The following is a 15660-nucleotide window of genomic DNA, read 5'->3' as shown; positions in this document are numbered from 1 at the left end:
ATCAAAAAAAAAAAAAAAATTTTTTTTTTTTAGATCAAATTTGATAAGGCAAACATTTATGACCAAAATATGTCATAAGAAATCTATGAATTCATAGAAAAAAATGTATAATGATTTAGTAGGATATGGATGTTTCGTTGCCTTACATAAAATTAGGGACCACCAAGGTTGGATCTTATACTCAAATCATATACGTTGAAAATCTGTTATAGACTCACAAACCACTTTTTATGATCTTCAGGAGATGTTTTTCTTCTAAATTTATATTCTAAGATTTACAGCAGCAGTTCATCAGCTCTTGTTGAGGAGCTATATTTCTTTCTTCACTGTTCCGTGTGCGGTAATGCCAAATCAAACTTCCTTGAAGGCAGGTATCATTTTTTGGGTCTTCTGTTCAGAAATAAATCCATAATGAATTATCATTGCAAATACTATTTACACAAAGTCAGTTTAAGTCATATTTTTTTTTTATTATTATTATTTTCAATTTTCTCTGCTATGTGTTCCCTTCTACCCACTCACCCAATTTCCAAATTTCTAGTTAAAGCAGACCTTTTACTGAAGTGTCTATATGCCGGTGACCATCGTAGCAGCTGTGACTCTGCTCAAAAAAAAAAAAAAAAACAGCTCTCCCCAAAGAGGAAGCGCTTTCTGTCATTCTGCTTCCCTGATGCTTAGCTGACATAATACATTGCATAGTGGCTCCTTCTCATTCATTCTTCTTTTTCTGAATTTTTTTTGTAATTAAAATCCAAGTACACGATTATTAAGTCATAGAAATGTTATAAATTTAAAAAGAAAAAATATATACAATATTGAGAAATTAAGAATGAGAGCAGGAGATGAGACAATGAAAGGTGAAAGAGTTCAGGGCCTTTGTAAGAAGGACTGGTCTCTCACTTAAATGTAAAAAAGAATAGTACCTTGAGAATTTTCTTTGTGGGGGTGCGTGGGAGAATTCTTCATAATGAAGACCTCAAATGTGCACTGTCTTTATGCTATGCTCGAAAAGAGTTATAGCGTTTAGGTCTGAAGTATTACTTTAAAGATAAAGTCACCACACCTTTGAGAAAGTCTCCGTAACGACAAGAGGAAGATCCAGACACATAGGGATGGATTACCAATAAGCAAGGTACACATGGGCTTACTTGGTCTTGCTTACCAATATGTAGTGCACAGTTTCACCTGTGGTGAAAAACTGTTGAATCTGTGTACTACAGATTAGTAAGTAAACACAATTAAGCTGGCGAGTACCTTTCTTACTGTAAGCTTTTGCACACCTTGCTTACTGGTTAATCTTCCTCTGCACACATATGTGCATACACACGCAAATACGCACACACATGTACAGTGAGTTAAAGATGATTGAGAAAACATACAGGAAGAGAAGAAAATTTTCTAAAAAGCATTTCAAATCTTCAGAGAAGAATGAGAAGTTATTAAATCAACGTTACAGAATATCATGGCATAAAAGGAAGTGCCAGGTAAGAAGAAAAGGCTCCTAGGAATGAAAAATATAATAATACATATAAATGATTCAATTAAAAATTTGAAAGATACTGTGGAGAAAATCTCGCAGTTCAAAAAGAAGACAAACAACAAACAAAAACATAAAAGGATAGACATTTAGAAAAGTTAACAGAACTAAAAGTTTAATATAGGAGGACCCTACATATGCTTATGGGTGTTCCTAGAAATGCATATAGCAAAATAATTATGAAGTTAATATTACCAGAGGAAAACATTCTCTCAGAACTTAAATATACAAACCACCATGTTCAAATAGCATACAATGTAGCACATAGAAAAAAATTAGAAATATTTTATTGGAAAATATTTTCTTGAAAATTCTAAATGTCTTCTGGAAAATATTTTCTTGAAAAGTCTCAATATCAGCTATAAAGAAAAGATTCTAAGTTTCTTGAGAGAAACAATATTAATAATAGTAAGAAGTAATAGATGCAAAAATGACAATTACAGTCAGGTTTTCCAATAATGTTAAATTTTTATATATTAGCAACAAATTCCAGAAGCTGGAAAAATGCTGTCACACTCTCCTCCCAAGACACAAAGTAGATGTAACCATGTAGGGAGAATGGAGGAAAGGGAAGGGGTCTGGAGGAGGATGTGGGGAGTGCAGCACCTCATACACAATAACCTGAGACATGAGACAGTATTTTGGATATAGGAATCAAGCTTTAGAAGATTAGCATGTTGTTTGCAAATATGGGAGTGAATAAAATAATTAGATTGATATCATAGTATATAATTATTTTTGTAGTTTAAATTTTTGACAAGATAGAAAATGGGCTATTTGAAATTTTCAATGAAATTACCATTGCAATGGCTTCTATCATTTATATTTTATATAGGGCTGTCTATGACAAAGTCTCCATGAAGAAGTTAATGTTATCCTAGTTTAAAGATGAAGAAAAAGAAGTACAGTACAATAATAATGAACGGAACATCAGATCTATTATTTGACCCCATCTTTCATGACTTCCAATGCAAGATCTTTCTGATGACCCCTGTTCCCTGTTCTTATGTGCTAATATCTTGTCCTCTGATATCATTAAAGGAACTGTGTTCCTGATGGGGCAGCAGTCTCAGCCATTGTTTCAAGCTCTAAAGTTATAAAGAGAAGAGGATGTTCTTTTTCTCGTAAATATAAAAATAAATCCAAATAAGTTATTTCTGTCTCTTTTCTATGCCTTTTTTCCACTAAAATAACAAAAGTGATACAAATATAGCCCATTTACAAAATGTTTCCACCTGTCTTGATTTTTATAATTCCCCTAAAACCTTGTGATTTGAGCATCAGCAATAATGGCATTATACACAGGAGGAAAGAGCAAGCAGAAAACATTCTGATGATGGTTTCATAGAGAAGGGGAAACTAGCCTTAAACATGGACCACACTGGTACATGGAAGGAAGATAGAGATGTAAACTTTTATTAACCATCTCCAGATAGTGGCCTTCCTTATTCACCTGCAAGTCAAGGAAACAAGCAAAACAAGATGATTTTGTATGCATTAGCTCCAAAAAGCCAACCCTACTTCCATACAAGTGACAAATCATACCTAATTCTGCATGTCTACACAGGAATTATTTTGAATTGCTATCAGGTGTCTAGATCTTACTCTGTAGTATATTGGCTTTCACAAGATCAGAATCAGATGACCCAGAAGAGTATCTTCTGACATCTAGACAATGCATGGTATCCTTGTATGTAATTCTACATGCGATTCCTCATTGCATCAAAGGTTTCCACAACTAATTCAACTAAAAAGACAGAGAGTATATAATGCTTTATATTAGTTAGGTGTTTTAGGAAGTAATAATCTTATTTAATATTTAAACAAACTGTATGTAATTAATTAGACACGAGTAGAGTTTTTTTAGAGTTTAAGAATTGTAAATTTGTTAGGGTATAAAGAGATCATAAGTACACAGTGTTTGCTTCTAAATCGTATATCTTCATGAAATTCCACAATGGTCAATCATCAGCATTAGTCATAGATGAATCAAGGAGTAGGTTAACAGATATTCTGATAGATAGAAACTGGTTTCTAGCATACAGACTTCAAATTTGGGTTTGGAACAGGGGTGCGTTTATCTGCTTTACTGCACAACTACAGAGTTTGAGTCAAAACTGGATCTAACTCTTGCTCTGCTATTTATTAGTTATGTAAATTGAGGTAGTGAATTTAACTCTTTAAGCCAGTAGTTTATATATGGAGCAGATATTAAAACAAAAGAGAACAAAATGTAGATTATTGTAAACTGTATGTGAGATAATGCATAGTGAACACTTAGTGTGAGCCTGGGTATAGACATCATGGAACAGTAACTGAGACCTTCATTCTCCTCATCACCATTGTTATTGCCATCAACATAATTGTTGTCATTTTTATTCAAATATTTGTCATCCACTACTTTTGCATAGTGTTATAGTTTTCAAATTGTTTATATTCACTACTCTGTTTCTCACAATAGCTCTGTCAGGTTCTTAATAAAGGTGCAATTATTACTTCACTGGAAGTTTAATAATTTATATAGGTAAAATATAAATGAATAAAATACATACTTAAAATCATAAAGCACTGCAATTAGGCACAGTTTGTATTCAAAAACAAAACCTGGATAACCATAGCACATCTACTAATCCTGTGATCCCTGAATTTTTTCCAGATGTTCTCCTTAAGACTTAGAAAATATTTTATTTTCCAATAGGTAAGACATCCTTATTTTACCTTTAATATAACTTGCATTTTATATTTTCGTATGAAATCTAGATAAGTAATCTCCAGGTATTTAATTCTAAAGAGTGAGTCATATAAGGCAGAACAGCAAGTAAGACACAGCACTAACCACTCTTCACTCAAGGACAAGTAGAATGAAAGAAAGAAGTAAATGTAGGAAACAGGGAATGTCAAATTCACAACTGTAAGGGAGAGTTTGGGCTCTTAAGAATTAGTTTTATTAGTCTTGTTTCACTTGGAGCCTTCAAAACCTTACTCCATTATGAATTGACACCTTTATTTCCAGTGACTCTCATCTCCCATCTAATACAAATAACACATTTATGAATTAGACTCAAAACAACCTTCCATTGTATTTCATGCTGTAGGATTTTTGGTGAACAGTGTTGTAAAAAACGCAGCCACTACCCTACCTCCAACTCTACTTTGAATCTTCTAATTCTGAACTTGAACAACTCTTACATGAATTATGTCACTCAGTTCCTAAACCTGTCACTGTAAGTCCAGAATGATTTCAGTTTAGACATTAATCCACACTGCCAAAAGGATTAATAAAATGGAATCGACCCATATGCATTCTCATCACTTACTTGCATGAAAACGCCTTTACTTATGGAGAATGTAATTCGTGTTACTAGCTCCATATAAAGAATTCTAAACTTGGCTACGCTCTTCACCCACTTCCAAAGGCTCCATCACAGGCTCCAGACACAACGCATCTTCCCGTCCTTAATAAATCCAATTTCTTCTCCAAGCCTTTCCTTAAAATAATTTGTTTTCTAAATTTATTTGCTCAGTTACAGACAAATTATTCTTACATTTGTGGTTCCATTTTAGGTCATGTGAATTTTTATTATCTATTTTTTCACACAATCATCACTATTTTGGAAGTGACCATATTTTCATAAATACGGTGCTTTTGATGGTAGGCCTGAGTCTATTCATCATAAATTCAGGACTGAGTTTCACAGACAATACCAACCATTTAGTGTGTATTCTATTTCCCTATGTTTTACCTTCAATTCACAGTGTTGCTGTTGTTATGTGCTGTTGAGTCAATTGCAATTCACAGTGACCCTGCAGGACAGAGTAGAACTGCCCTATAGAGTTCCCAAGGCTGTAATCTTTACAGAAACAGATTCCTACAACCTTCTTCTGCTGAGCAGCTGGTGTGTTTGAACTGCCAACCTTTCTGTTAGGTGCCAAGGAAATGATTCAAAATCTCCCCAGTTCTTTGCAGAATTGTATTATACCATATGTTTTAGGTTTAAAAAGAGCTTCATGTTGTTAAAAGTGTACAAATATTCAAGCAACCCATTCATTTTTAATTTTTAAGGATATATATTAATACATATACAAATTTTATATAAATATACATTTATTTCCTCTTAGACTCAGTTAAGTCAAAGTTTTCTTTTTGAAGTTCCCTCATTAATGAGATGCCTGAATATATTGTTTATTCTAATACTTACAAATAGCGGTACCTAATTAATTCTAACCAAAGTTCTTTAATCATTTTGGAAGAATTCCTGTTCATATATGATGAATAAAAATAAAAGTAAAATTTGGAATACTATCTTTTTTTTATATTCTTACCTTCACAAATGATTGGCTTGATCAACTGACAGTGATCCCACAGTCATCATGTGAACAAAGTTATTTTTCTGAATAAACTGCTTTGAATATATTCAAAACAAGAGTGTATATGCATATCTCATCCCTGCACTTAACGATTTAGATAACTCAATGGAGACTCACCAAAAATCATGGCTTCAGGCCTTCTTGACCGGGTTATTGATTCTAATTCTTTTTTCATTTGTGTTCACTTGGGAATGTCCACTGAGACTTGGACAACATGGAGCAAGTCACTAATAACCCAGCACCGCCGTAAGCCAAGTTTGGCAAAGGAGCTCTGAGAATTTTTCTGAATGTTTTCACAGGTATGTGAAAGGTCAATTCAGGGTGAAAGAAATAAGCACATTTAGTCAGATCATTCCAACATTATTGTGTCATTTAAATTTTATAGAGTCATCAGTTTTACATATTGTTAAGTTAGTGCATAGTAATGATGTATCTGCATGTTAATTTTCCAGCTTTAATTATATCGGCGAACAAATTTAATAAATTAAAATAAAATGTAAGAATTTTAATAAAAAGTTAAAGTAGAAATTTTTATAATATCACTCCATTTGGCAATGATCTTTATCTTCAGTATTACATATTTCCAATTTTTTTCCATTTTGTTGTAAAGGCCTATGAAATTATAAAACACTTTTTTTTTAATAGGTAATGAAAGGAATAGTTTTACTCCAGTGGGATTCAAAATTTACAAATATGCAATAATGCAATTTTATTTCAGATAATGCATTAAATAGTCTTATAATTCTTACAATCTCAGTAACTGAATTAACAATAGGCTTCTATTGGAAAAGGGCCATATTGCTTCCTACGACTCATCTGTCACTTTGTTGTGCTGCAGCGGCTTGTCTGTTGCTATGATTTCAAGTACCAGCAGGGTCTACCAAGAGCGGACCAATTTCAACAGAACTTCCAAACTATGGCAGACCAGGAAGAAAGCCCAAAAATTAGCCAATGAAAGTACTCATAATCACACAAAATATTGCCACGTATAGTGGATTGGAGAAAGCTTCTTTCTCTTATACATAAGATTGCCAGCGGTTGAAGCTGACTTGAAGGAAGCTAACAATGTTGGTTCAATTCAAGGTAGTTCATTTTTGTGTTTTTTTTGATTTTTAAAAATATTTGAATTTTTACAATTCCTGGTAAAGACAACTACTTGAAAGTTAAAGTGCTCAGAATTTGTAAAAATCTGATTTTTGGAAAGTTAAAGTGTTTCCTTGTCAGGATTAAAACACTGCCTTTAATCATACTCAGCACACAGTATTTATAATATATTGGGAGGACAAAAACATTTGTCATGAGTATTTTCCAAGATAGGGCTAAACTTGTGGAGGGTAGAAAAGCTCAGGGTAAGTTTCAACAGGAAAGTAAAGCATTTTAGACTCTGCCTCACAGTTATTCACTAAGGTCACAAACGTAGGTGTGGTGAATGTGAGATTGAAACCCCCAGATGTATTTGGAGATTTGAAAACCAAAAAGCCTGTGGTTGGAACTCAAGAAAGAATCATTCTCAGGGCATCCACAATGACCAGTGCGTGGGATGGCCAAAGGATAGTAGACATGCCAGGTTGTAGCAGACATATCAGGAAGTACTGACTGAGCCCCTAATAGCATCTATCTCACCCCAACAAACGCAGGGAATGAAGAAATTTTAAAACATTTCTTTTATTTCTAAGAGTGCTTTGGAAGGGTATGGGAAATGAGACGTGCCTGCCTTCCCAGGACACACCACACACAGAGCATGGGGAACAGCAATGACATTTACTTTTTCTTAAAAACTGGAAGATTGAGGTGGCAAATATTTATGTCCTAAATCTTTGTAAAGAATTCATGAAATAATAAAAGACAACTATTCTCATATAACGTTAATAGAGTAGGAATGATGTCCTGCCCTTCATAAATTCATTTGTATACAGTTAAATTACACACTTTATTGGCTTGAGAGAGTCAACAATAAAAATATTTTACTTTTCTGCTGTTGAATCTTTACTTTATCCTTCAGGCTAGTTGGAGGCAGGAGGCTTGGGTGATTTCACCCCCACTCAGTTTGAAATTCCTATCTTCTTTGACCTCATGGGTATGCACAAGCATTTCTGCTTGTGCAAAAGTTTTAGTCATCCTTTTTTTTTTTTTTGCTTGACTAGATGTTTTAGCCAGACATTAACAGACCCTGGTGAATAGATAAATTAAAATGTTTATGTGTTCTACACATCCTGCTCTGTCCTTTACCTGATAATATGTGAAAATATATTTAAAAAATACTTTATTTTGTTCTCTCTCTCTGCCTTTTGCTTTCTATATAAACTTTCAGCCTGTTCTTTTCAAGTGACCACTTCCTAGTTTTACTAAGACCTATTGCTTGATTCATGAATCTTTCTGAAACCAATAAGTCTTGAAACTTAATCCTAGTTTGTCAGAAGATTTTGTTTAACATGAGAAAATATTCAAGAAATTAAAAGTAATCTCACCCAAAATGCCAACATGTTGTGGAAATTTTCAAACTGATCCTAATTATTTGGAATACAATAGGCTAAGACTAATCTCCTGTATAACGCAGGTTATTAATGAGTCTTCCTCCAATCCTGATGCCCCGTTCTTCTTCATATAGTCAAGCCTTCTCATATTATTTGTTCAGCATACAGATTAAATAGGTGTGGTGAAAGAATACAACCCTGACACACACCTTTCCTGACTTTAAACCAATCAGTATCCCCTTGTTCTGTCCAAACAACTGCCTCTTGATCCATGTAAAAATTTCTCATGAGCGCAATTAAGTGTTCTGGAATTCCCATTCTTCGCAGTGTTATCCATAGTTTGTTATGATCCACACAGTCGAATGCCTTTGCACAGTCAATAAAACACAGGTAAACACCCTTCTGGTATTCTCTGCTTTCAGCCAGAATCCATCTGACAACAGCAATGATATCCCTGGTTCCACATCCTGTTCTGAAACCGGCCTGAATTTCTGGCAGTTCCCTGTCGATATACTGCTGCAGCCATTTTTGAATGATCTTCAGCAAAATTTTGCTTGCGTGTGGTATTAACGATATTGTTCTATAATTTCCACTTTCAGATTGGATCACCTTTCTTGGGAATAGGCATATGGATTACACCTCAACATAAAGAAAACAAAAATCCTCACAACTGGACCAATAAGTAACATCATGATAAAAGGAGGAAAGATTGAAGTTGTCAAGGATTTCATTTCACTTGGATCCACAATCAACAGCCATGGAAGCAGCAGTCAAGAAATCAAAAGACGCATTGCGTTGGGCAAATCTGCTGCAAAGGACCAATTCAAAGTGTTGAAGAGGAAAGATGTCACCCTGAAGACTAAGGTACGCCTGATCCAAGCCATGGTATTTTCAATCACATCATATGCATGTGAAAGCTGGACAATGAATAAGGAAGACCGAAGAAGAGTTGACGCCTTTGAATTGTGGTGTTGGTGAAGAATATTGAATATACCACGGACTGCCAAAAGAATGAACAAATCTGTCTTGGAAGAAGTGTGGCCAGAATGCTCCTTCGAGGCAAGGATGGCGAGACTGCATTTTACATACTTTGGACATGTTGTGAGGAGGGATCAGTCCCTGGAGAAGGACATCGTGCTTGGCAGAGTACAGGGTCAGCGGAAAAGAGGAAGACCCTCAACAAGGTGGATTGACACGGTGGCTGCAACAATGAGCTCAAGCATAACAATGATTGTAAGGATGCTGCAGGACTGGGCAGTGTTTTGTTCTGTCGTGCATAGTGTCACTATGAGTCGGAACCGACTCGGCGGCACCTAACAACAACAAGAAGACTAATCAACACACACTTTAAGGCACACAGAATTTGACGGTAAAACAGATAGTCATTAAGCAAGACCTGAGCAAACAAAGAAGAATAGATAAGATAACTAATGGTTAACAGCAATGGTCAAGTGAGGGATACTAAAAAAGTGATAATTACAAGGATGTGTGATGAGCGTCATTGATAGGAGTAATGGAGATGCGTGAGAGCAGAGAGGAAGGATACAGTTGAACATGTAGGCTCTGGGATACTTCTCTCTTTAGAGTACACCTGACCTTAGCCTTGAGAAATGAGGAAGTATAAATTACTTTGTGAAATAACTTTATGTGAGCACAGTGAATAATTTATTCTAGATAAATTTTTTTTTAAAGGCAATTTTATAACTGAAGTCATGAAGTTATCATAGCTTGCTCACAGGACTTCATTAGATTTAGCATGAAGAGAACAAAAAATTTACATAGAGTTTTAGAGTATGATTCTGCAGACTTAGGGATGACTAAAGTAATGGAGAATATTTCATACCAAACTAAGGAAAGTGACATCAACAGAATGTAGTTTAGTTAGATCACTGAAGGAGCAATTTCAAGCCAGTCTAAATTTAAACAGAGAAGGAAGAGACGGAGAATCACAGTGGGAGGCCAGTCATGGTGACACAATTATCCCCAGATTCCACCACGGATTCATCTTGGGAAATCTGGAAGATGTAGGGGCATTGAGATGCCAAAGAAAGGTAAGAGCATTCACATGTACCTACATTGTTGTGGCTATACTGTGTTCATTTCGGAAATGGAGAAATGACCTTTCTACCCAGTTCTGTGTCACATTAGATCATTAGATCTCAGAGCCACAGTGCTTTCTCAAAAGTTTCAGAAAGTTCTTCATGACAAGGTTCACTCTTCTGCTTCTAATCACAATAAGGTCCTAAGAAGTCTTTGCAGCCTAATCAAAGAGGACACCAAACAGTTTCTACTGTTTCTACCTCTCATGCCTATCTCCTCAAGCACTGTGCCTAAAACTAACTTCTCATATAATCTCTTCTCTCACTCATCAAAGCCCATGTAAAGATATAACTGAGGGACCAGGTGACCCATGGTTTAGTAGAAAGCCTATAGAACATTTGATTCTTTTTAATCTCTGAACGTCCTTTGATTTGCTTTAGCAAAGTACCTGTATCTATTAGATAGACAGACAGACAGACGATAGATAGATAGATGGATGATAGATCGATAGATAATTTCCATCAAATTGACTCCAACTCATAGTGTCCTTATGTACAACAAAACAGAACATTGTCCCATCTTGTGTCATCCTCATGATTACTGGCATGCTTGAGTCTACGGTGCCTATCCATCTCACCAGGGTCTCCCTTGCCCTCATTGGCCCTTACTTCACCAAACAGTATTCCCTCCTCTAGCAGTTGACCCTCCTGATGGTGTGTCCTAAGTGTGTCTGATAACCTTCTGGGACCCATAACATTTCATTGGCTAATTTTTGGGAGTGTATTGTCGACCTTTGTTCCTATTCTGTCTTAATCTGGAAGCTCCGCTGAAACCTGTCCACCATAGGTGATGCTGCCCATATTTTAAATACTGTTAACATAGCCTCCAGCATCAAAACAACATGCAAGGCAACACAGTATGACAAAATGACAGGTGGTGGCCAGTATCTATTACAGAACCCTGATACTCGCTTTTCTGCGCACTTTAGAGCTATGACCAAGGAATACTTCCTAGACTCTGTTAAATACTATGACACCAGACTTTAACGAGACTAAGAAAACTTGGATTAGACAGCAGTAAATTCATCCAGCTTCCAGAGGTGCCAACCATATGATTCTGGGCATTGTGAATGACTCCTAGGAGGACCAACAGTGCTGTCTACACAAGACTCATCCTCAGGCACATATTGGGTTTTGCTCATGATCTTTAATCCTGATTCACCTAGCTTTCTAGAGATTCTCTTTTAATATAATATATTTTTCTGATTGAGTCAGACTAAACTTATTTCTGTGCTTTCAGTTAAGAACTCTAGCTCATAATGTCAGATTCCAAATTCTATTTTGATTCATTTGGAATACCTTGCTAGAAAAGGGTCTAGGAAAGACAGATTTAAGACCTGGAGTAAGGTAGTAATTTCAAGATTGAGAAAGAGAGAAGGTGCTTAAAATGCTCAATAGATAAGATTGAGAAGATTTTATAACTGAATAGATTTTTTCAATGAAAGGAAGAACAAAAAAGCATAGATTAACTCTCAATTGCCAAATTGACTCACCTTTTATTGTGAAATAGAAGTATTTGTTTCCCCAACTACAGTAAGTGCTCAGTAGGTATTTGGTATTGGAATATTGGTCTAAAGACACAATTGTCTTATTTTTCCCCTGTAAATGCAATAATCAAGTAAGTTACATGAGACTAGGTAAATCTTATCAGTAACCAAATTGTTACCTTTTTCCACAGTAGTGTTTAGATATCATACAGTCCCTTGTGATGAGAAATTTTCACTTCATTTAAATTAGGAGATAAGGAAATCATACTCATTTGCCATTCAATAAATTGAGGTTTTAATTTGGTATGAGGAGAAAAAACTCTAAATACTTACTTGGAATTAATATAAACACTTCTAACTTCATATCATTTGTTCAAAATGTGGATCTCCTCATCTGGAAAAACAATGATTTCAAATTCTAAGACATCAGTTATCCATTGCTGTGTTGACTTGGTTAATCCAGGTCTGTTTTTTCATTCTAACTTCCTCTTTTCATCTGTCCTCAGAAAATGAATGACAGGCATATCAACAGCACTCTCCTGAGACTGCAATACCTCTCCACCTAGAATATACACCTAAGCTATTTTTTTTTTTAACTAGAAATATTGATGGGACCCATTTAGGCACAGACTGAGCTCAGTACCAATTTAAAATACTGGTGCAGAAAAGTTGACTCCCCGCTCCTACCCCCGAAAATGTTTCAAAGAATTATGAGTCTAATGACTGGAGAATAAGAATATGCATAACATAAACTGTCTCATGTAAGGGTACCAGTGGCTACTTGGTATGTAAAATTTGAGTCTCTGCTGGGGACTTGTTTGGGAGTGGATGCGAAAGTATAACCTGTGCTCATTAGGCTGTCACTTCCATTAATCCTCTTAAAAAGTAAGGTCTCCTTCTTCTACTCAGTTAGCATCTCCCCAGCACTAATTACTGATCTTGTTAGTAAATCACTTTCCTAGGATAAAAACCACAAGGATACATCCAACTAAATCCAGCTTACCCCCCTCCCCATTCTGGAAAACGTAATCTTGTTGTATTTTCCCTATTATCGTGTAAGACTTTCTAAATCCCTGTATCTGTCATTTCCCCTGAAATTGGGGAAAAAATTGAAACAGTACACACCTAGTAAGAGTGAATCAATGGGAAAACATTATTTTGCTTTTGATAAGATTCAGTCACAACAAAACATTTACTGTTCTGTTGTCATATTGAGAGATAAATTATATTAAGTATAGTAGAATTGTTATGATGAATGACATCTTCATTTTAAGCAGCTTTCATTTTCTTTTCTACATGTTAATAAAATCTTATTTCTGAAATTTCGTTGACTATACATGCCTTTTATATTAGTGGAAAAAAATCACCTCAGGAAAAAACAAAAATTATGCTTTATAACATAAAACTATTTTGTCAAACTTCTGCTTTTTAAAATCTTCTAAATATAAGCTTAGACCCTTGTCCTCTTGCTTTGAATAATATTTTTCTTAATGACTATTTACTGCAGAATAGACAGACACCTGCAGCTTGAAGACTAATGCAGAAAATTTGTCTACATTTTCACACAGAAGATTTTCTGAATAACTGTTCTCAGGGCCCCCATTACCTCCTTGTTCCTCAGGCTGTAGATGATGGGGTTGAGCATGAGGGTGAGGATGGTGTAGAAAACAGGCAGAGCCTTGTCTACTGTTGGAGATCGGAAGGATCTTGGGCATAGATAATTTTAAACAAACAGTGCATAGTACAATGTCACCATAATGAGGTGGGTTCTGCAGGTTGAATAGGCTTTCTTCTTCCTTTCAAATGAGGGCATTCAGTAGATGGGAAGGAGAACTCAGCCATAGGAACATGTAATGCCAATGAAAGTAACGCGAGGAACAAGGGTGTTGCACACAAACGCTATGCAATCATAGGTCCAGGTGTCCATGCAAACCAGAGCCAATATGGCTGTGAGATCACAGAAGAAATGATTGATGATCTTGGATCAACAATAGGGTGTATGGAGTTCATATGCATTGTGGGCACAGACATTGAGACATCCGATCATCGAAGATCCTATAGTCACCAGCACACACAAATTTCTGCTCAAATGGGTTGGATAGTGAAGAGGAAAACAAATGGCCACATATCGGTCATAGGCCATAGATGCCAAGAAGAGTGGCTCTGCACCTGCCCCAAAGTCATGAAGAAGAAACTCTGGACTCCACATCCAATGAAGGAGACCGATTTGTTTTCAAACAGGAAATTGTAAGCCATCCTGGGGACAATGGTGGAGATGTGATTCAGGTCCATAAGGGAGAACCGACTAAGCAGGAAATACACAAGTGTGTGGAGCCTGGTGTCCGGTAGGATGAGGAAAATCACGGATATGTTGCCAATTAAAGTCATTAAGAAAATGAGAATGACAAGAATGAAGAGGAACAGCCCAATCCTTGATGGTGGGAACAGTCCTAAGAAAATGAAATGAGTTGTTGCTTCATTATAAGTCTCCATTGAATATTCACTGGCTTTCCCAAAGTAATAAACAAGAGTATAGAAGGTAAATAAAGAAGAGCGAACTGTTTTTTGTTTTTGTTTTTTTAATGTCTATGATTGATATAACTATGAATTTTTCAGGAAATTATGCAATGGATTAACTGAATGACCAATTTTACCTTTTTTTTTAAACAAGAAACACCATTCCATTACACAATATAAAATGTAAGGAGTCATGCGTTTACATCCCAAATCTGTTGTGAAAGACCCAAGCAGTAAATAAAAACATACCATACCTATTTTAATAATAATAATAATAAACCCAGTGCCGCCAAGTCGATTCTGACTCATAGCGACCCTATAAGAACAGAGTAGAACCGCCCCATAGAGTTTACAAAGAGCGCCTGGGGGATTCAAACTGCCGACCTTTTAGTTCGCAGCCGTAGAACTTAACCACTACGCCACCAGGGTTTCCGCCTATTTTAATAGGATAAGGATAAGGAAAAAAGAAAAAAAAAATTGCTGTTGAGTTGATTCTGAGGAAAAAAGAAAAAACACATTGCCGTTGAGTCGGTTCTGACCGTAGCAACCCTATAAGACAGAGTAGAACAGCCCCATAGGACTTCCAAGGAGTGGCTGGTGGATTCAAACTGCTAGCTGACTCTTTGGTTAGCAGTTAAAAGCTCTTAACCACTGTGCCACCAGGGCTCCACTACTCTGTTTAGACATCCTCAAATGTCTCAGTAAATTATTTAAATGTTGTAAGGCCTCTTTCTTCTTTCTCCCTCTCTCAGATTTTGTTAAAAATATCTTACATTGTATCAATCAAAGGTAAAAGTGATAGTGTGATCACAAAAAAAGTATCTCTTCTGTTTCTTAAAGCACAAAGTCATGGCAATGGAATAAAAATGTTATTTATTTCAAGAGAAAAAGAAAAAAACAAAAACAGGAAGGGAAGAAATGCCAGATAAAAGATTTCAGCAAATTTTTGATGTTGTAATTTCTATGAAAGGTGATTATTCCATCCACCTTTCAAAAGGCAATTTGAAGAAGGTCATAGAAATATTAGCTGGCATATTGGTCCTGGTACTTGATCCCAGTGAGGCAACTCTTTAATTAAACAATTTATACTTTTCTTGTGTTCTTAATATTATGGAATATGACTTCACTAAAGTCAAAGATTTTCCTACTGAGGATTCAATTGTGTTCAGAAAATGCTG

General features: G+C 35.7%; 1 pseudogene; it reads right to left on the bottom strand.

Annotated features, from left to right (window-relative positions):
• Positions 1-13517: 13517 nt before the first annotated feature.
• LOC100653888 (olfactory receptor 2L5-like) lies at positions 13518-14721 on the bottom strand (annotated as a pseudogene).
• Between the last annotated feature and the right edge of the window lie 939 nt (positions 14722-15660).

This window comes from Loxodonta africana, chromosome 2, assembly GCF_030014295.1.
Source record: "Loxodonta africana isolate mLoxAfr1 chromosome 2, mLoxAfr1.hap2, whole genome shotgun sequence".
NCBI classification, from domain to species: Eukaryota; Metazoa; Chordata; class Mammalia; order Proboscidea; family Elephantidae; genus Loxodonta; species Loxodonta africana.
Note: the sequence above shows the minus strand (reverse complement) of the source record. Positions and strands in the feature narration are given on the sequence as shown.